Below are 22,179 nucleotides of genomic sequence, written 5' to 3'. Positions count from 1 at the left end.
TGATCGAGTGCCTGTATAAAAAATTAGTACGAAATATAAACTGAAAAGGGAGATGGTTATACCTCATCGCAAGATGCGTTTGGCGACGTTTCGAGGTTTGGTACGCCTTTGTTGTTCGCGGCGAGGACTCAGTACGGTCCTCCGCTGTGTTCAATCGGGCTTAGCCGAAGATGTGGTTTGATTGTCCTTAGGCTCTTTCGAGAGTGGAGATATTGGCGTCGGTGCTGCGTCGTGCACCGCAAACATTTCCCTTGCCGCGTATTGCTCCCCATGGACGGTTTTAATCTCGTCTTTTGTTGGGAATTTCATCATCTGGTGGAGGGTGGACGGTACCGCTCTCATGCAGTGTATCCATGGTCGGCCGAACAAGGCGTTGTTCCTCATGTCTCCTTCGATGACATTGAATTTAACATCTTGAGTCGCGCTGGCCACGCTGACCGGGAGAGTGATCTCTCCCTTTAGTGTCTCGCTTGCCATGTTAAATTTGTTAAGGACTCGAGTGGAGGGCACACTTTGGTGCAGTAGTCTGAGCTGCTCTACTACCTTCGACCTGATAATGTTGGCTGAGCTACCTGGGTCCACGAGTACACGTTTTATCTGAAATGTATTTACGAGGAAAGAGATTATCAGTGCGTCGTTATGAGGTTGAGACAGGGTCTTGGAGTCCTCCTCGCTGAATGTGAGGGCATCTTCGGGTACGTACCCCCGGGTTCGCTTTTCCCTAGTGATGGAAATTTTTGTCCTTCTCATCATGGGTTCTTGAGGAGCGTTGATCCCTCCTAATATCATGTGTATAATGTTTCGTTGCTCGTTTACTTCATTCTTCTTGGCTGCCTCCCTTCCTCGGAGCCGATTCTTGGCTCGATCGCTCAAGAATTCTCTAAAATGACCGTTGTTGAGTAACCTGGCCACTTCTTCTCGTAGCTGGTGACAATCCTCTGTCCTGTGGCCATGCGTGTTATGAAATTCGCATAATAAGTTATGATTCCTCTGGGAAGGATCCGACTGTACAGGCTTGGGCCATCTGGTATCCTTGATTTAGCCGATGGCGAACACGATGTCTAAAATGTCAACATTGAAGTTGTACTCCGATAGGCGTGGTGCCCCTGTTGGTCCTGTGTTTCCGTTGAATCCGGCTCTGTGAATAAACCTTGGGGTTCTGCCCTCGGTTGACAGGTCGATTGTTGTGAGGCAGGTTGCGTCTCAGAGCGTTTCTTCTGTCTTCGGTGTATGGCTGATACCTTTCTTTGTTCGGCTTCGACTCTTTGCTAAGAGCCTGTTTGGGTATACTGAGCCCGAAGGGGCTCCCAATTGATCATCCTCGACCCTGATCTTTGACTGGTATCTATTGTGACATCCGATCAGGTTATGGCACGATACTCGATCAGATTTTCTTTTAGCTGCCGTGAGGCCACAAAACTCTATTTGTTCAGTCCCTGAATAAAGGCCTGTACCACCCACTCGTCGGAGACCGGGGGTAGTTTCATTCGTTCCATTTAGAAGCGAGACACGAACTCTCGCAGCATTTCTTTCTCCCTTTGCCTGATCTTGAATTCGTCGGACTTCCTTGTTGCTACTTTGATGGCATCGGCGTGTGCCTTTATGAAGGAGTCTGCCAGCATGGCAAATGAGTCTATGGAGTTTGGAGCAAGATTATGGTACCACATCATGGCCCCCTTTGAGAGTGTTTCCCTGAACTTCTTCAGTAAGACTCGATCTCGTCGTCTTTTATGTCGTTGCCTTTTACTGCGCATGTATAGGCAGTGACGTGTTCGTTGGGATTTGAGGTCCCGTTGTATTTTTGGAGTTCTAACATTTTGAACTTCTTTGGAATGGGTTTCGGGGCCGCTTCCTCCGGGAACGGCCGCCGCACGAACTTCCTCGAGTCTACGCCTTTCAAGACCGGGGACGCGCCCGAAATTTGGTCGACCTTGGAGTTGTAAGTTTCGACCTTCTTGTCGTTGGCTGTTATCATCTTCTCGCCCGACTCAATCCTTCTGGTGAGATCCTCGAGCATTTTTACGATAGTGGGGTCGGCTGTCGAACCATTATTGCTCAGTCTCTCTGGTACTTGTTCTGCAGGGGGAGTTGTTCCTGGTGCTATGGTGCTGGGAGTTTTTGGATGGCTTTGCAGCTGAGCGATAGCCAGCTGTTGTGCCTGCAACATTTCAAAGATAACATGAAGGTAACTTCCTATTCTTCCCGAGCCGGGGTTTTTTGGGCTTCCTACTGGTCGGCTTGTTGTACGCTCCTGTCAGTGCGTGAGGTTTCGTCGACCTGCTGTGCATCTTGTGAACCCGCGTCCGCTAGAATCGGTCCAGGCACGTTGTCAGGGTTCAGTGGTGGTGCGCTAATGATTGGAACTGCTACGCCATTTTCTCTGTGGTTTTCGAGGTTGTTGTTCTCAACTTTGTTCATTGAGCCAGACATTTGACCTGAAATCGAAGATCTTAGACAAGAAGAAGTGTGAAAGATAACTTGCGTTGTAAGACGAAACTAGCAAGAAAATAATCACTATTATTTTAGCCCCACGGTGGGCGCCAAACTGTTTACCGTAAAAATGGTAATAACAATTAAATTTGTTGATGGGACTTTAAAAATACGTGATCTATTTTTATGGTAGTTGTGGAGCAGTTGGTGCTGTGTGTGTGTAGTCTGAGGGTGAGACACGAGATAAAATAAAGCAGTAATCAAACCAAGAGATAGCCGTTCGGAGCCTCGAGCTGGTCGATTTGGGGCCTCGAGGTCGAGTCTCGAGCTCGAGCTATCGAGGGAATCGGAGAAGGGATAACAGATGCAATAATATTAAAAGTGGCTCTTTATAGCCAATGATAAGCGATAAATAAGCTACAAATATGGAACAAGCATGAAAATAATGAGATAGAACAACAATGTCGAGAGAATATCTTAAAGAGAAAGAGAGAGAGAGTTATCATTTATTTCATGTAGAGCCTTTGGAGCAACATCAGTCCCTTACAAAATAAACACAATCCCTTTTATATAGAAGGGGAGAAGTTTACACGGTAAGGCACATATTAGCTGTAAAGGTGTGGAGACGGGACGGCTGAAACAACGCCTCGAGTAGGGCTCAGAATAGCCTGGCTATGCTTTGCCAGACTTAGCCATGACAAATTTAGCCGTGTCTTGGGAACTCCTATTTCTGCTTTAGCCCCGATCAATGTCCTCCCGAGGTCGGGTGCCGATGGGCCCCAGGGAGAAGACTCGAGCGCATCTTTGCAACCTCGAGTCTTTGAGTCGATCTTCCGAAATGCTTAAAAGACGGGAAATTGGACCCTCCGATTTTGCCGTACACATATGTAAAACCTGATTGCGTGCATTTGTTGCTTATATGTGGAGGCCAACTTGAGCCATTTACTGACCTTATGTGTAGTCCTACATATTTTTGAATGTCGCTTAGATTTATCATTTTGAGCAGCCTAACTTGAGTCTAGAAACACCCAAAATAGAGGAATGCCTCTTGGGCCATAGGCATGGGACGGGTAGTGCACGCATAAGGCACGATTTAGAACCAACTAGTGTCACGCCTCCTTTTTACCACCCGAAAGGGATATAAGGGAGTTTTTCCAATTAAAGTGACAATAATCGAAACGGGATTATTTGTTCAAATTCAGAGTCGTCACTTGGGATAATTTATGGTGTCCTAAGTTACCGGTTTAAAATCCCGAATCGAGGAAGTTTGACTCTGTTATAGTCCGGGAAACACAGAAAATACGGGTAAGGAATTATGTTAACCCGGGAGAAGGTTTTAGGCATTCCCGAGTTCCATGGTTTTAGCATGGTCGCTTTAATCATACTTGGCTTAATCAAATTATCTAGTTACTTATTTAACAACCTGTGTACTTTTTTACCTCTTACCTCTTTTACTTACTTGGTCATTCGTAATTAAGGAATTATCTTTAAACGAGTCACGCGTACGTGTACTCATTTCATTTGGCGCGTCAAGAATCATGTCACGCGTACGTGTCCACAATTCCTAACACTTAGTTATTTAGGAAAAAGCTTGGCCAAAGTTGCACGAATGCATACCTTGATTTATTTTTAAAATCAAAATTATGTCACGCGAACGTGTACACAATCACGATGATAGATTAAGTCGCGCCTAAAGCTAGCTACAAATATTCATTTTAGAAACCGTAAATATGTCACGCAAATGTGTACATAATCACGATAATAAATAAACAAACTGCTATAACAGTTCAACCCATTCTTGAAATATCCAAGAGTATCTACTGCTATATAGGAACTTATGTAACTCGTATTGTACCCAAGCTCTCACCTCGAGCCAATGCAAGCAGTTTCAGTGTATAAAAAAGCTTTAAACTTGGGCTATACCAAATGAACTAGCTCAAGATTTATAAAAACTCCTAGTTGATAAATTCATTGTAACCAGCTCACAGAGATTCAGAAACCGAATTATCGGAATAAGCTTGATACATCAGTTTTGGTTATAATAAGAGAAGAAGCAATCTTGATCCTAATATGCTTTGCTTACATCAGGTAACTGATGTAACGGCCAAGAATGCATCCGTTCATGGAGATTCAAACGCATACTTTGGCCTTAATTTGGAACTTGTAATTATTCTAAAATGTCATTGTGATACTTTTTAGGTGTTATTACTACATGAAACTTGCAATATAGACTAATCTGGGATCATGTCGGTTGTTCGCTATCTTTTCTTTTCCCGATATAGACTAATAGATCTAAATATTAATTAATCAATTTTTTACACAAATGTGATGATTCCAACTACTCTAATCTAGGGAAACATTTGAAACGAAAATTGAGAAAGGTTAACCAGCATGCATTCACTTCGCTTAGCGAATTAACATCGTGCATTCAACACAAATCAAGCACAACTATTCCAAAATGGGAACAGAGGCATGTTCTAAGCTCATCATGATTAAAATAGCAGAAAAGACTTATGAAGAACAAAACAATCCAACTGATATGATCTAAACCTAAGCTAAATAAATCCCAGCTTTTATTATATTTCAATCAACACAACAAATAGAGTAAGAGAGAATTAGAAATGGACCTGAAAACTGAGTTATTCAATTAATAAACGTCCAGCAGTTACAGGGATGGAAACAAACCACAACTACGATCGGAACTCAAATCGGACAGGATTCTCGAACACGGACCTTGACAGAACCTCAAATCGGAAAAAGCAATTTTGAATTCACATACAAATTCAAATGACCTCCATTTTGGAACGAAAATAAAAGGACAACACCTCTGATTTTTTAGACGAAAGTCGGAAAAATGAAAGAAGAAAACAAAATATTTTTTTTTGTTTTTTGTATAAGGGACGGAGTTGCGGCTGTGATTTGGGGTTTCTAGCCAGATCCGTTGCTGGTGGCGTCGCCACTCGCCGGTGATTAATTCCGGTGAGGCTACAGCTCGAGTGAAGAAGCTGAAGAGAGGCACGACTGGGAGTTGTTGGAGTCAGCAGCGGGTCTGTTGGTGTATCTCCTCGGTTAAGAAGATGAAGAAGCTATGGGTGTGTTGAGGGTGGTCGTTGGTTGTAAAATCCAGTACTGGGAATGGCTAGGAGCAGTTTTTTTCTCGCTGGTGTCTCTATGTGTGTTCTGCGGCTGTGCATGTTTAATGGTGGGTTAAAGAAGATGACCTTCCAAGTTTTTTTTTTTATGGAAAACGGCTGATCTCCCCTTAGTCTAGGTCTCTCGGGATAGGAAAATTAGGTCTCTTCTATATAGAGGGAATTAGGGTATTGGTATTGGGCTTAATGGGTTAATCCAAAAATTGGGCTTAAAAAAGGAGTTGTTTGAGCCCAAATTTTATTCTTTCTCATTGAACAAGACTAAAATACTACCCCATTTACTAATTAATCCTATTTAAGTAAAATAACTATTAAAATAAAACTAACCATTAAAACAAACCTTTTTTTGGTATTTTTCAAATATCATACTAAAAGATAAAATGAAAAATCATTGTAAAATTAAAATGGTATTCCTGAAAACAAAGTGGAACTATTTTTATATTTTTGAATTTTAAGTAAGGTAAGTAAATTAAAAGTAACTAAATAAAATATTAATTAGCGAAATAAGAGAAAATATTTTTGTAATTTTTATTTTTGTGATAAAATAAAGTAAAAGAGTCAAAACTAGTTAAAATACCGATATTAAACCTAAACTAACTATTTAAATGCTAAAATATGTAAAATCTTGGGGAGGGTCAAAAATCACATGTCTACAGCCGCCCCTCTTTGATTGGAAATACGAAGTATTTTCAGACAAAGAACGACGAGACAGGTTTTTTTACCCGACCCTTATTTAGAGACACCAAAACTAAGAGAAAGGAGAATGTGATCGAGCCCTGGTATCTGAGCTGCCTACATATCCTTCGCTATAAAGGAATCAGGCCACGTGTAGTTCAGAAGTAGGAACAGTGATGGAGTATACCGAGGTGGAGAGCCAATTGAGGTGCCGTTCCTTCGAGGTTCCGGTCCGTGGTCCTGTTATTACATCAAGATCAAAAAATAAAAAAGACTAACTAAGCCTATCAGCTACGAGTTACAAGATTCCTATCTATGAGTCTTCTGAAGATTGATCTTGAGTCTTGGTTGGTTCTTCATGCGGACTCTGATCTGAATCTTGATGCTTGTTAGCTGCAGGTGTTAGCTCATTCTTCCACGGCTTCCTCGGATCATGACCGGACATGCAGTGCTCGTGACTTCAGCCATGTCTTGACCAGCTCACATCTTTCATATGCTTCTGCATTTAGATTCACTTCCCATTTTTTTTTCTTTTCTTTCTTTTTTCTTAGATTGAGACTTCTTCTTTGGTCGTCTCAAACCCATGTGCCTCGAGGTAAAAACCTTATTTTTCGGGCAACTCGTGCTACCTCCGATTTGAAACTTGAAATGAATTCTGAAATGACTTCCCCCATTCTCCGGGTGGGTGCCTGCTACTGACTAGAAACTTGAAATAAATTCCCTTGTTCTCCAGGTGGACGCATGCAACTGGCTCAAAAGTTGAAATAAATTCCCTTGTTCTCCAGGTGGGCGCCTGATGCTGAAACATGAGATGACTTCCCTTGTTCTCCAGGTGGGCGCCTGATGCTAAGACTTGAAATGAATTCCCCTGTTCTCCAGGGCGCCTGATGCTGAAACTTGAAATGAATTCCCTTGTTCTTCAGGTGGCCGCCTGATGCTAAAACTTGAAATGAATTCCCTTGTTCTCCAAGTGGGCGCCTCATGCTTAAACCTGAAATGAATTCCTTTGTTCTCCAGGTGGGCGCCTGATGCTTAGACTTGAAATGAATTCCCTTGTTCTCCAAGTGGGCACCTAATTCTCAAACGTGAAATGGATTTCCTTGTTCTCCTGATGGGCGCCTGATGCTTAAACTTGAAATGAATTCCCTTGTTCTCCAGGTGGGCTCCTGGTGCTAAAACTTGAAATGAATTCCCTTGTTCTCCAGGTGGGCGCCTGATGCTGAAACTTAAAATGAATTCCCTTGTTCTCCAAGTGGGCTCCTGATGCTAAAACTTGAAATGAATTCTCTTGTTCTTCAGGTGGGCGCCTGATGCTTTAACTTGAAATAAATTCCCTTGTTCTCCAGGTGGGCGCCTTATGCTTAAACGTGAAATGAATTCCCTTGTTCTCCAAGTGTGCGCCTGATGCTTAAACTTGAAATGAATTCCCTTGTTCTCCAGGTAGGCGCCTGATGCTTAAACTTGAAATGAATTCCCTTGTTCCCCAGGTGGGCGCCTGATGCTTAAACTTGAAATGAATTCTCGTTAGTCCCTACGTGGGGCTACCTGATCGCTTCTACCGACTTGAATCTGAAAATTGACCCTGTTCTTCAGGTGGGTTCCTACTGTCTTTGACTCGTACGTAAAACCGATTTCTAAAATGTTTACCCCNCGTTACTCCTAAGGTGGGTGACCCTGGCCAATTCAAACGAACAAACGAACAAAGTTTTTTCAGCCCCCAAGTTTTGCACCTTGGGGAAGAGTTTGTGAGTTGTTAGCCAAAAATGGTAAATCTACATATGCTATTGGTNTAAGGATGCGATGATGACGAGTAAACTAAGACTCGACTTAGGATCGTGCGTACTCGATGTGAGATTGAACATAAGAAAACTATAAGCTAAGCTTGACTAACGTAAAATTGATCCTAGTCTTCAGCGGAATACCTAGAACTAAGAAACTAGATTTACGACTTAGAAACTAAATTGACCCTATTTACGAGCGGGACCCCTGAACTTAAGGAAAAGCTAAAGATTAACAACTTGAGGAAACTAAAAACTGATACTATTTTCCAGGCGGGACCCCTGAACTCAAGAAAAACTAGAGATTAACGACTTAAGGAAACTAAAACTGACCCTATTTTCCAGGCGGGACTCCTGAACTCAAGAAAAACTAGAGGTTAACGAATTAAGAAAACTAAAACTGACCCTATTTTCCAGGCGGGACCCCTGAATTTAAGGAAAACTAAGACTAACAACTTATGGGAACTAAAACTGACCCTATTTTCCAGGCGGGAGCCCTGAAATCATGAAAAACTAGAGATAAACGACTTGAGGAAACCAAAACTAACCCTATTTTCCAGGCGGGACCCCTGAACTCAACAAAAACTAGAGATTAACAACTTAAGAAAACTAAAATTGACCCTATTCTCCAGGCGGGACCCCTAAACTTAAGAAAAACTAAAGATTAACAACTTAAGGAAACTAAAAACTGACCCTGTTTTCCAGGTGGGACCCCTGTATGTAAGGAAAGCTAAAAACGAACAACTTAAGGGAACTAAAAACTGACCCTATTCTCCAGGCGGGACCCCTGAACTTAAGGAAAGCTAAAAACTGAGAATGCCTAGGAGGTACGGTTCTTCTCAACTAAGGAAAATGTGTAAGCGGTAAAAACCTTCTCAAACAACCTTTGTGCTGATAAAATTTGGGCACTTCAATTGAAAAATTCAAGCTTCTAAGCTTTGATTTGGACATAGTCTTCGTCCCTGTTTCAAACAAACAAAACTTGTGAGTTTAAACATGGTGGTTGGTTTGTGGCCTTGACTTTGAGGGCGATTGCTCCTTCACTTGCCATGATAACTTTGATTTCAACTTGAAAGACCTTGCTTGTTTATTGACTAAGCACTTTCTCTGTCACCCTTATCACAGAAAATACCTCTGATCCGTTCAAACCCAATACCCTCTATCTGTTGCATTGTGCTCATGAATTGATATATACCGAACCTTTGTATTTCACATGAATCCCAAAGCGCGTCAATTTCCACCCACTCAGTGTGCATACTGTTCTTTCCTGACCTATGCCACTTTGTAGTGCTAGCCAGATTCCGTTTTGTGCAGTTGAAAAGATGGTCACAAATTTTGAAGTCATTTCTCACTTGTTCTGACCAAACCGGCTCAAGAAGAGGAAGCAAACAAAACAAAAGGAATAAAGTAAGGGACAATAGAAAGAGATGATACCTAACAAGAAAACTACAAAATAGAAACTTATCAGATGTGGATACCAACTCTAATAACCATGACATGCACCTTTGGATTAAGTGGCCTAATCTATCAAGCAAGTCTAATGTTCAACTCTTGTTGTACCTCTGAGTCGTAAAACTGGGCTTCAATGCTCCGATTATCCTATCTGAATCACGGTCCTTGTTCGACTTGTAGTGCCCGAAGGGTTTTCACCATCAAGTCTCTCTCATTTTTCTCTTTCTCTCAACTCATTGTCGCCTTACGGTGCCTGTGAAGGTTTTCACCAATAAGACTCTCTCATTTTGTTCTTTTTCTTTTTATTTCCTCTGATTCTGTAGATGACAAGGCATTGACCATAGTAAAAACATCATATGCTCCGGCATGGCTAACTCAGCACTCTCAAAGATTATCTGGGAGACCTTTTTTGGACTGTAATGTGGCTTTTGGACAGGGTTAGAAAGAAAGGATATCAAGGCTCAAAATAACTAAGACAACGGGGTTAATTTATTTACAACTTTTGGAATCCATTCTAAAAACTTTGCCCCAATTTCTAAAACAAAGGAATTTGAATCTATTTTTCCTTTTTTTTGCTTTTTTTTCTTTTTTTTGAGATGGAATTTCTAAGAGAGACTATCCCACTCTCGACTTCGAAGGATTATAAAATACTTTATTTGGTGCGACCGAACCGTAAGGCTGCCTACATATCTTGTGGTGACAAGAATCAGGTCAAAGGTAGTTCAAAACTAATTCTTGTTTTTTATTTTTTGTTGCTCTTTTTCTTTTCTTTCTTTTTTTTTCCTTTTTTTCTTTTTTTTCTTTTTCTCTCTTTTTTTCTTTTTGATTTTTTTTGTTTTTGTTTTTTTTGTTGGGAATGAACTTTCTAAAACAAACCTATGGGGACATGAACATTTTTCTTTTTATGACTCTAACTTGATTCCAAAAGAGGGGAGGTCAAAGAAATCAGCACAGGCTTAAAGGGGTATCTAAGGGTATAAAGTTTTTGGATAGCTGAAAGAGGGCCTCCCAATCTCTAAGAATACCTAGTATAACACATGCAACTTGAAGATGAAAAATGAAGATCATGCATAGCATTTCTTTTGCAGCATCAGCATTGGTATCACAGATATGTCTTCCACCTTTCTTTAGTGCCTTGTCAAGTACAGAGCTCTTCTTGGATGATTTCTTCTTCAAAATGGATGTGCTCCGTCGGTTTGGAGCAAACTCCCTTGGCTTTATGTTGTAACTTGAGATGCACTTGAACTCAAAGTTGCTTGCTTCAAATTGTCTGGGACGCACTTTCTTGTAGCAAATTCTTATCGTCCTCTTAACTTCTCAAACCATCTGCCCCAGTTTCACACAATTCGGGCTTTAAATGATCTCAAAATATCCAATCTTTACTTATTTCCCTCAAATGTCTCTATCATCTTCAAAATTATTTCATTGTTTCATGATTAGACTAACTTTTAAGACCAGGATGAGAATTACGCGTGCATGTCATGTCACTAGAATCAGCATGAAAAGATTATAAAAGGAAAAGAGAACTAAACAAAAAATGACTAGAAATAACAGAGAACAGAAAATTGCATCAGATAGATGGTGAAAGGGTTCGAACAACAAAACAAGAAAAATAAATCGGGGTTACAACCCTGGAACAAACCTAGATAACACTAAATGAGTACTACGACTAAACGAACTAGGCAAAATAAAAGGATGGAAGGGTTTGAGTCACAAGACAATATCCGAGTTACAACCGTGAAATAACCCGGACAACAGAAATGACAACAAAAAAAACCACCAAGACTCCTCCCCAGCTAGCCAAGAAAGGAACGTCTTTCCAATTACCAAGCTCGGCATCTTAGCCACTGAGTTCCACATCAATATTACGAAGATCATTACCAATTTCAATATCATTAACTTCAGTCAGAAAGTTCCCAATAGGATTCTCATACTCCTTGTCACCACGCGTCATCCACACGAAGTGTGCGTCATCATGAGTTTTGAGTGGGTGTTCGTTGTTGGATCTTTGAAGGGAAGATTATTGAGAAGTTGTGATCGTGGGGATAGTGGATATGACAGGAGGGCAATTTTTGGGAAAGGTAGTTGGAGGACGAGTGATGGAGCTACTAGGGTGGTTGGGACAGCTGTGATAAGCGGGAGAATCTGGAGAGTATGGTAGATCATCTGGCACTATGACCGGAGTTTGGGTAAGGGTAGCATCAAGGAAGCTAGGTGGTGGCGGGGGTGGTGCCTTCCTAGTCATCCAATCCCGACATGTCTGCCATGTGTTGTCTTAACATCCTTACCTCTTCAACCAACCCATTGTCCTGTTTAACTAATTGCTTTCCGGAACCAGTATCAGCCAACTCAATTCCGTTGTTGTCTGCCATTGCCTTTCGACTTTATGTTGTAGGGAAGAGTTACCACTTTAAGAACCGCAAACCAACCCCCCTTCTGCTCAATAAAGATAACAAAAAGGAACAAAAATGAGGTCATCACGTTAGCATTAGGGCATTCAACAGCTAAAATTATCACATTGATGTGATAGCACCCAGCAACAATTAATGGTTCAAGAATGACTTCGAGGGTCACAAGGTCACTTGGCATCATCCCAATTTGTTCATTTCAACCTTCTCTTTTCTTTCGGATTGTCACTCATTTCTTTCCACTCATTTCTCAAGTCTCACAATTTCATTCTCTCTTTTTCTTCTTTTTTTTTCCTTTTCTTTTTTTTGGTTGGTCTTTCTTTCTTTTTTTTCCTCTTTTTTTATTTAATGATGATTCGATCGAACCCTATGTAGGTTGTCTACGTATCATGTTTCTCATGAATCAGATCAAGCGTAGTTCTGAAGATCGGTAATAAAGTAAACAAACTAACGTTCTCTTTTTTTTTTTTACCTTAATGACTATTCTTATGAGAAAATAGAAATAAAAGAAGCAAATCCCTTTTTTTTAATTTTATAGACTTAATGCTCTATAACATATTCTAACTCAAGCTTAAACGAGCACATATTTTTTTTTTTTGAAACAGATATTCTATGAGAAATTACTAAGGAAAACAACCTAGAAGAGAAATAGTATTTTTGATTCTTTTTTTTTTTCAGGAAGGAAATCTAAAGAACAAACAAATGAAAAACATTTTGAATTTTCATTTAATATCCTGGAGAAAGACTTCGCAACGAGAAATGAAAAAGATAAAAAAAAATTTGGATTTCAGTTTTTGATTACCTAAGGGAGAAACTCTAAAGATAAACAAAAAATAAAGTATGTTTCTTTTTTCCTCTTCTATATATAATGTCCTAAAGTTCTAGTGAAAACAAAAAGAATATTTTTTCTATTTTTTCATTAATCTCCCAAAGAAGAACCTCAAAAGAAATTTTTTTTGGATTTTTGGAAAATATATCTTAAAGAAAACTTCTAAAGAGGTATCAAATGAAATTTTTTAAAAGCAATTGTTTTTTTTTGGGTTCTAGATATTAATTTCCTAAAGGAAAACCACCTCAAATGAATTTTTTTTAGTTTCTAGAATTAGTATTCTAAAGAAACTTCTAACGAAAATATAAAAACGCAAAATTTCTTCTTTTTTTTTTGGATTTTTGATTTATAACACATTTTTTCAAATACAAAATAGGAAGTACAATAACAAAAGACTCGACAAACTTAACTGGACTATGACAGACTCTAACATCATCTAAAAGACTCGACATTACTGTACAAAACTGGAAGGTAAAAGACGGCATAAAAAGAAAAACAGACTCAAAACATTGAAATAAAAAAAATCTCTTTAAGCAAACTCCTGAATGAGCGATCATGACTGGATGGTCCCGGGGTGTCTGTCATGCTCAAACTCCGGTAAGAAGATCCACAACTGTACGAAAATAATTAAGGCCAAATAAAGTTAAAGACCTAGAACACTATGTGAGACAATAGCACTTCCTGTTAGCCATATGCAAGACATGATTGAGGCTATTTTGGCAAAACGGCCTGTGTGGCCAGTGGCTAGACATGCGAGATTTGGCTAAGACCCCGTGAAGCCAAGAACCTAAGACTCACTAGGAAGACCGGACCCGATGTGGGCTGCCTCCGTATCCCGCCACAAAAGACGAGAATCAGGTATGCATAGTTCATGCAGATTGGATACGGTCGAGAATTAAAAAAAAATAACTAATTTAGAGAAAACATATTTTTGTCTTTTTTTTGTTGTCTTTTTCTAAAAAAAAATGTGAAAGAAAAATATAATTGGGCCCTACTTGCTTTATTTTTTACACTTCACCCTTTTTTTTTCTCATTAATCCTCAACCATCATTGATTCGCCAAATGACCCTTTTACCCTTGAAGAAATGCAACATGTAGCACATAGGATGCATTAGGATGGTCTTTTATTTTTGGGGTACACCTGTCCTAGACGGACCCAACCCGTGTGTTGAGTCCCCTAAGTCAAATGCACGTGATGCAAACAAACGTTCCTACTAGGGATCTGGCATGAGGTTATGTTATTCTAGGTTTAAACTTGGGGTTGTGTTCTAGACCTGGCTTACCCGAGCAGACAGTGTACCGAGAGCACGAAAGTCTACCCGGCCTTGTTGCTAGCCCAGCCTCGCTCTATTTGGTATAACTTCTAACAGAAAAGTGGGCCACGCGAACATGTGCACCATTTTTTAGAAGACTCAGATGGGAGGCGTAAGAAGATAGTTTAATACAATTCAAATAATATCAAATCGGTAAATAAGCAACAGTTATCACATTAGGTCCACAAATACGGTAATATGAACAATAAATAAAGCCAAGTAAAAATCACAACACAAGCTCGAATTCTTGAACCCTAAACTAGAGATTTTGGATTCTTGTCCCCAGGCAGAGTCGCCAGAGCTGTCACACCTCCTTTTTACCACCCGAAAGGGGTATAAAGGAGTTTTTCTAATTAAACTGACAATAATCGAAACGAGATTATTTGTTCAAATCTAGAGTTGCCACTTGGGATAATTTATGGTGTCACAAGTCACAGGTTTAAAATCCCGAATCGAGGAAGTTTGACTCTGTTACAGTCCGCGAAACACAGAAATTCGGGTAAGGAATTCTGTTAACCCGAGAGAAGGTGTTAGGCATTATGGTTTTAGCACGGTCGCTTTAATCATACTTGGCTTAATCAAATTGTCTAATTACTTATTTAAGAACCTATGTACATCTTTACCTCTAACGGCTTTTACTTACTTGGCTATTCGTAATTAAGGAATTATCTTTAAACGAGTCACGCATACGTGTACTCATTTCGTTTGGCGCGTCAAGAATTATGTCACGCGTACGTGTCCGCAATTCCTAACACTTAGTTATTTAGGAAAAAGCTTGGCCAAAGTTTCACGAACGCATATCTTGATTTATTTTTAGAATCAAAATTATGTCACGCGAACGTGTACACAATCACGATGATAGATTAAGTCGCGCCTAAAGCAAGCTACGAATATTCATTTTAGAAACCGTAAGCATGTCATGCGAACGTGTACATAATCATATTAATAAATAAACAAACATTCTACTGATATAATAGTTCAACCCATTATTGAAATATTCAAGAGTATCTACTGCTATATGGGAACTTATGTAACTCATATTGTATCCAAGCTCTCACCTCGAGCCAATGCAAGTAGTTTCGGTGTATATAAAAGCTTTAAGCTTGGGCTATACCAAATGAACTAGCTCAATATTTATAAAAAATCCTAGTTGATAAATTCTTTGCAACCAGCTCACAGAGAGATTCAGAAAGCGAATTACCAAAATAAGCTTGATACATCAGTTTTGGTTATAATAAGAGAAGAAGCAATCTTGATCCTAATATGTTTTGCTTACATCAGGTTGCTTACATCAGGTAACTGATGTAACGACCAACAATGCATCCGTTCATGGAGATTCAAACGCATACTTTAGCCTTAATTTGGAACCTGTAATTATTCTAAAATGTCATTGTGATACTTTTTAGGTGCTATTACTACATGAAACTTGCAATATAGACTAATATGAGATCATATCGGTTGTTCTCTATCTTTTCTTTTCTCGATATAGACTAATAGATTTAAACATTAATTAATCAATTTTTTACACAAATGTGATGATTCCAACTACTCTAATCTAGGGAAACATTTGAAACTAAAACTGAGAGGAAAAGGTTAAACCAGCATGCATTCACTTCGCTTAGCGAATTAACATCGTGCATTCAACAAAAATAAAGCACAACTATACCAAAATGGGAACAGAGGCATGTTCTAAGCTCATCGTGATTAAAATAGCAGAAAAGAGTTATGAGAACAAAACAATCATACTGATATGATCTAAACCTAAGCTAAATAAATCCCAGCATTTATTATATTTCAATTAACACAACAAATAGAGTAAGAGAGAATTAGAAATGGACCTGAAAATTGAGTTATTCAATTAATTAAAACATCCAGCAGTTACACGGATGGAAACAAACCACAACTGCGATCGGAACTCAAATCGGACAGGATTCTCGAACACGGACCCTGACAGAACCTCGAATTGGCAAAGCAATTTCGGATCCACACACAAACTCAAATGACCTCTATTTTGGAACGAAAATCAAAGGATAACACCTCTGATTTTGAGACAAAAGTCGGAAAAATAAAAGAAGAAAACAGAATATTTTTTCGTTTTTTGTATAAGAGATGGAGTCACGGCTATGGTTAGGATTTCTGGCCAGATCTGTTGCTGGTGGCGTCGCCACTCGTCGGTGATCAATTCCGGCGAGGTTACATCTCGAGTGAGGAAGCTGAAGAGAGGTACGGCTGGGAGTTGTTGGAGTCGGCGGGGGCTTGCTGGTGTATCTCCTAGGTTAAGAAGATGAAGAAGCTATGGGTGTGTTGAGGGTGGTCGTTGGTTGTGAAATCCAGTACAGGGAATGGCTAGGAGGAGTTTTTTTTCGCTGGTGTCTCTATGTGTGTTCTGCGGTTGTGCGTGTTTAAGGGTGGGTTGAAGAAGATGACCTTCCAAGTTTTTTTTTTATGGAAAACGGCTAATCTCCCCTTAGTCTAGGTCTCTGGGGTTTGGAAAAATTAGGTCTCTTCTATATAGAGGGAATTAGGGTATTGGTATTGGGCTTATTGGGCTAATCAAAAATTAGGCCTAAAAAAGGAATTATTTGGGCCTAAATTTTATTCTTTCTCATTGAACAAGACTAAAATACTACCCCATTTACTAATTAATCTTATTTAAGTAAAATAACTATTAAATAAAACTAACTGTTAAAACAAACCTATTTTTGGTATTTTTCAAATATCATACTAAAAGATAAAATGGAAAAATCATTGTATGGAATTCCTGAAAACAAAATGGAACTATTTTGTATTTTTGAATTTTAAGTAAGGTAGGTAAATTAAAAGTAACTAAATAAAATATTAATTAGCTAAATAAGAGAAAATATTTTAGTAATTTTCATTTTTGTGATAAAATAAAGTAAAAGAGTCAAAACTAGTTAAAATAGCGATATTAAACCTAAACTAACTATTTAATTGCTAAAATATGTAAAATCTTGGGGAGGGTCAAAAATCACATGTCTACAACTAGTGCGCTTAGATAAAAACTTAAAGATAGTAATCAGGTAGCAGGAGATGATAGTCTGTGCCCGCTAAATAATACGAGTAACACCCCATCTCGAGGGTGTTACGAAGTATTATTTATGTTGCACGGGGTGATCCTTTAGGCTAAAAAACTTAGGACTTTTCATCTTGTCTTTAAATCAATTATTTGTGTTTATTCAAAGTCTTTAATAATGAATTTTCCCAAACTTCTTCCTTTCTTTGTCTTTGTTTGTCTGACTAATTCATATAATTCGATCGGCCGGGACCCAAAGTTGTGGACCTCGAGGAGTGCCTAACACCTTCTCTTCAAGGTAATTTGAGCCCTTACCCGATCTTTGGTAATGGAAATTGGTTAAACTAGAGTTATTTGCAAATAGGTGCCCTAATGCACCTCAAACCCGTTAGGTGGCGACTCACTCTTTTAACACCTTCCTTAAAAGAGTTGTCACATGTCGAAACCCAATTTCGCGAGAAAAAAGGGCGCGACAACGCCCTGTAACTACATCTGATTCTATGTGAAGGCATTAGAAACATTGCAAGGATATAAATTATGAAAAGATGGTGGAAAAAAGTAAAGATTCAAAATTGCCATAAAGGGAAAATTTTATATAAATTCTGGAATATACTTACAGTGGCCCAATAAAAACTGCCTCAAAATAATCAAAAAAATGTACATAAGTCAAAACTAAAAAAGTGCTAAGGCAATTATGCTAATCTTCACCAGGGTCGGACTCGTCACTAGAGCCATCGGAACCCTCCGAGCCCTTGGAACCCTTAGAGCCTTCAGCATTTTCAGGCTCGTAAAGCTTTTTTTCCTTGGCCTTATATTTGTTGGCTTCCTTAATTTTGGCCGACAGGTCAAAACCTCGGACGTGTATCTCCTTGAGAGTCTCTCTTCGGGATAGCCTTTTCATATATTCGGCCTTTGTGTTCAAACGAGCCTCGGCTGCCTCCACATCGGCCTTGTATTGGGCCACCATTTCTTCAGCATCGGCGGAGGTTGCATCCAACTTGGACTTCATTGCCTCGTATTCTCTACCGAGGGCGTCCCGTTCTGCGGCAGCATAGCTTAACTGTGCTCGGAGATCGTCGTTCAGCTAAGACCATTTGTTAGTTTTCTCCTTCACCACCTGAATTGGACCTCTACTGATGTTAGGTTCGCCTTGGCGGTTCCCTTCTCCGAAACTAGCAAGTCCATTTTTCTTTTCCACCAGCCATGGCTTGGAGCTCGTTCATCTCGATTCGGGGTTGCTCGATCTGGTCAATCTTCTGTTGGACCTGCGAGGTTTTGTCGTTAGTAGCCACGACTTGATCCTCGTTTTGAACTTCAAAGAAGTTTACCTTTTCGACCAGGTCGGCATGTTCCCACCTCAGGGTCGAAGCTTCCTTCTAAGCCCTGTCTAGCTCGAACTGAAGGTCCTTGATGACCCCATCATATTGCTCACTGAGGAGCTTGTACATGTCCTTTTTCCAGGCCTTCTCCTTGAGCTCGAACTCGAGCTGGCTTGTGTCCAAGCGGTACCGGAGGAAACTCTCGTGGTGAAGCATTGAAGCCTGTAAAGAAAGGGAACTAAGTAAGAAGCATCGAAGGAAATTTTAATGTGATTCATAAGGGAAGCTCGAAGGTGTTAGAACATTACTCAGTTCAATGCTTGTTGTGCCTCATTGAAGAGGGTCGACGTGCCCACCTCGTTCATCTTTGTCTTTTCCTCCTCGGTGACCAAACATCGGAGGTAACTGGCTACTCCTACTGGAGCAGATAGGACTTGGGCATCCTCTTGGACCATGAGACTCGGGGTCCGCACTTGACGCAGGTAATTGCTTCACCAACCGAGCGCTCATGCTTGGCCCGTCATATCCCGAAGACACATCCTTGTCGATATCTCCAGGTGGCCCAACCAAGAGAAATCTTATAGTGTTAATATATCCATGCCATCGAAGAAGGAGTGGAGAGAGTCCTCTACACCTTGTGCTCCCTCACTTGATTTTTCTTTTCCCGCTTGGGCCTCTTCGAGCATAGACTCGTTGTAGGAGGGCATCTCAATGATGTCAATCACACGGGTCGCCTCCTTCAGGGAAGGAGTATTTTCTTGAGAAGTCGCAATCTCCATCTCCACTTCATTCTCTCGGACCAAAAGGGGCTCGACCTCGGGGCTCATCTCCCCAGTCGTCTCCAGTTCCATAGCAGGGTCGATCCATGGGCGACTAAGATATCATCTTCTTTAGGCTCATCCCTGAGCCGGTAGAGCAAGTCATAGTCAGGTACCTGGGACCCGATATTCTTCTTGGGATTGCGGGCCCGAGTGGTCGACCTCTTTTTTATATTCACCTCGGGCCCCTCTACGCCCGAGGATTTCATTTTTCTCTTTTTATCCTCCGTAGCAACCCGGGACTGTCCCGTAACGAAGGGGTCAACGGACAAGGACACATCCTTGTCCCTTTCCAACAGCCTAAGTTCGGTGGTCTTAGGCAAACCTGCGAAAGAAAGGGAGGGATCAACGTTATATGAATTTAGAGCATAGTAATATCTATTCGAAGGAGAACTTTATCATTAGAACGGGCCTCCTATCAGCCCTTCAAAAGCTTGCACCATGAGCGCTCGAAGTATGACAACTGCTTGTAGATGCCTTCGATCCACTCCTTGAGTCGGGGGATCGCATTAGGGACCCGAGCAACAACTGCACAACCAGCAATACCAATAGTAAGAGAGGAAACAAATGAGAGTTGACACTTAATAAAAGACTACACTTACGAGATGCATTCTAGTTCTCGGAAAATGGCGGGAATTCGGGAGGGAACAAATCCTCAGTTTTTACCCGAACAAAGCATCCTTGCCAGCCTCGGTCTCGATCCTCATCAATACTGTAAAAGGGAGCCTTGTTGGCCCGACAGTGAGCTTGTTTAGTCCCTCTTAGAAGATTTGAGAACTATACAGATAGAGTTGGTGGTCGAGGGTGAACCAAGATGATTCGGTGTTGTTCACAAAATAGCATAGGAGGATCACGATCCTCTAAAGAGAAGGGTGGATTTGCCCGAGGTACACTTTGTACCTCTTGCAAAAGACCAGAATCACCGGGTCTACCGAGCCCAGTGTAAATGGGTAAGTATAGACATTAGAATACGCATCCACATGGGTAGTAATATCATCTTTGGGTCTGGGGACTACCACGTCCTTGCCTTCCTATTTATAGTCCTCTCAGACTCTGGGAAGGACATCTTCTGTAATGGAGCATATACATCTCCTTGCTCCTTCACCCCGGTCCTGTTTGGGGGAGGCCTTCTCGACTTTGAAGTCATCAGCGATCGAATAGCCCCTGGGAATAAAGCTTTTCAAGAGGGATCTGGTGTCGCTTCAGTAATGGCCACGTCGGGAGCAACCACCTCTAGGAAGATGAAGAGGTAGCCTGCTAAGGAACTGATTTAGAAGTCTTGGACATCCATCGTAAATATGAAAAATATATGAAGATTTGAAGAAGGTTACTGAAGGTTTTGAAGTTTATAAGTGAGGATATTAGGTCCTTGGTTGAAAGTCCAGGAAAATGTATGAAGATTTGATGTTAAGGATGAAGATATGGAGGTTCAAGAAACAAGATATGAAGATTTGAGAAAGTCAAAAGCCTTTATGGAGTTCGAAAGTAAAAGCCAGGATCAAAAAGTGAAGGAAGTGAAGGGAGGAAGCTTTTATATGAGGAAACTAGCGACGCTTCGCATTCAGAGGCAACAAACCGTTGAACGACAGGTGTCCGAAGTCATAACGACGCGACTGATGGGACGTTTCGCCTTATCCTCCATCTCGGTTGTAATGTGCGAAGGAAGGAACCGGGGTTCATCTATCACTTTCCATCATTTTGGCAAACATACTCTCTGGGAAATGAGGGGACTATCTGTATACGGTTAAAACCGGGGCTAATGAGTATCCTGATTTCCCGGTAGGTCAAACGAAGCAAGGACATAACTACATGGAATCTGAATCAAAGCTGGAAACTTCTCGTACTAAGGGTCGTTCTCGCCACCGGACCCAACAAGATAACACCCCCCGAGTTCGGTACGAGCTCGAAGACCTCGAAAAGCACTACAAACGGTGGCACACGACTAACAGAGGACCGTGATATCCGCACCCAATCGGATATCACGGCGCGGATCCCGTCCGATGTCGTAAGCGTATCAGTAATTGATGTACAAGGAGGATTTTTACCTTTTTAAGAATTGTATTAGGGGTAAAACTCCCCTAGTATATAAAGGGGAGGATTATTATTCAATAAAGATATTGTAATATGCATATCAAGGCAATACAAACTTGTTTCTCTGCTTTCTAGTTATTAAAACTTCTTATTTTAATTATAGTTCTTCATACACATTTGGTTTGGTTATCGACAGTACCTTTAATTTATTTATCTAACATTTTTGATCATTTGTGTTGAATCAATCCACATATCTTTAAAACCGCGTATAAATTCAATTATTTCCCTTTTTAAGGGTAAACATGTTTGGACATGCATTTTACTTAAAAAGAATTTGAAGTTTTGTGAATATAAAACATCAAAAACTACTCTAGAGATGTTTTGGGATTATTTGCCAAAAAATGGTTAAAATTTATAAACAAATAGATATGAAAAAAGAATTGAGAAAAAGAAACTCTTAATTTTACGACCAAACGGGAGCTCAAGGTTACATGTTTGATCTTAAAGATTTTCCGTTAAGAGTTTCCCAATAGCGTCAGATTTTGGTTGCAGCTTTAATAGTACCCTGGCAAATAGAAGGCCCTAGCAGTTTTGATTCTCCCCCGAAGTTGAAAAAATAAAAGTTTTACTTTGCACATATGATTTGCAGCAACTCGTTTTCCTCTTCATTTCTTTTAATTTTTATGTTTAAAATTTAGGTTATGAAGTGGATTATTGTGATAATTTTCAAATGATGATATGGAGATGGCATGTCATTTTCAAATGATGAAAGTTAGTGTAAATTTGTTTTATAACTTTAGTGTTACAAAAAATAATAAGAGGATCATGGATGAATTTAACCCCATAGTATCGTTGTTGTACTCGTTGCCTCATTTCCAAAGGTATCAAGTCCTCTCAGATTAGGTCTGTGGAGAATCTTAAGACCTTGGAAAGGAATCGT

The sequence above is a fragment of the Nicotiana attenuata genome, chromosome 12 (assembly GCF_001879085.1).
Source record: "Nicotiana attenuata strain UT chromosome 12, NIATTr2, whole genome shotgun sequence".
Lineage (NCBI taxonomy): Eukaryota > Viridiplantae > Streptophyta > Magnoliopsida > Solanales > Solanaceae > Nicotiana > Nicotiana attenuata.
The sequence above is the reverse complement of the archived record's forward strand: the minus strand, read 5'-3'. Positions refer to the sequence as shown.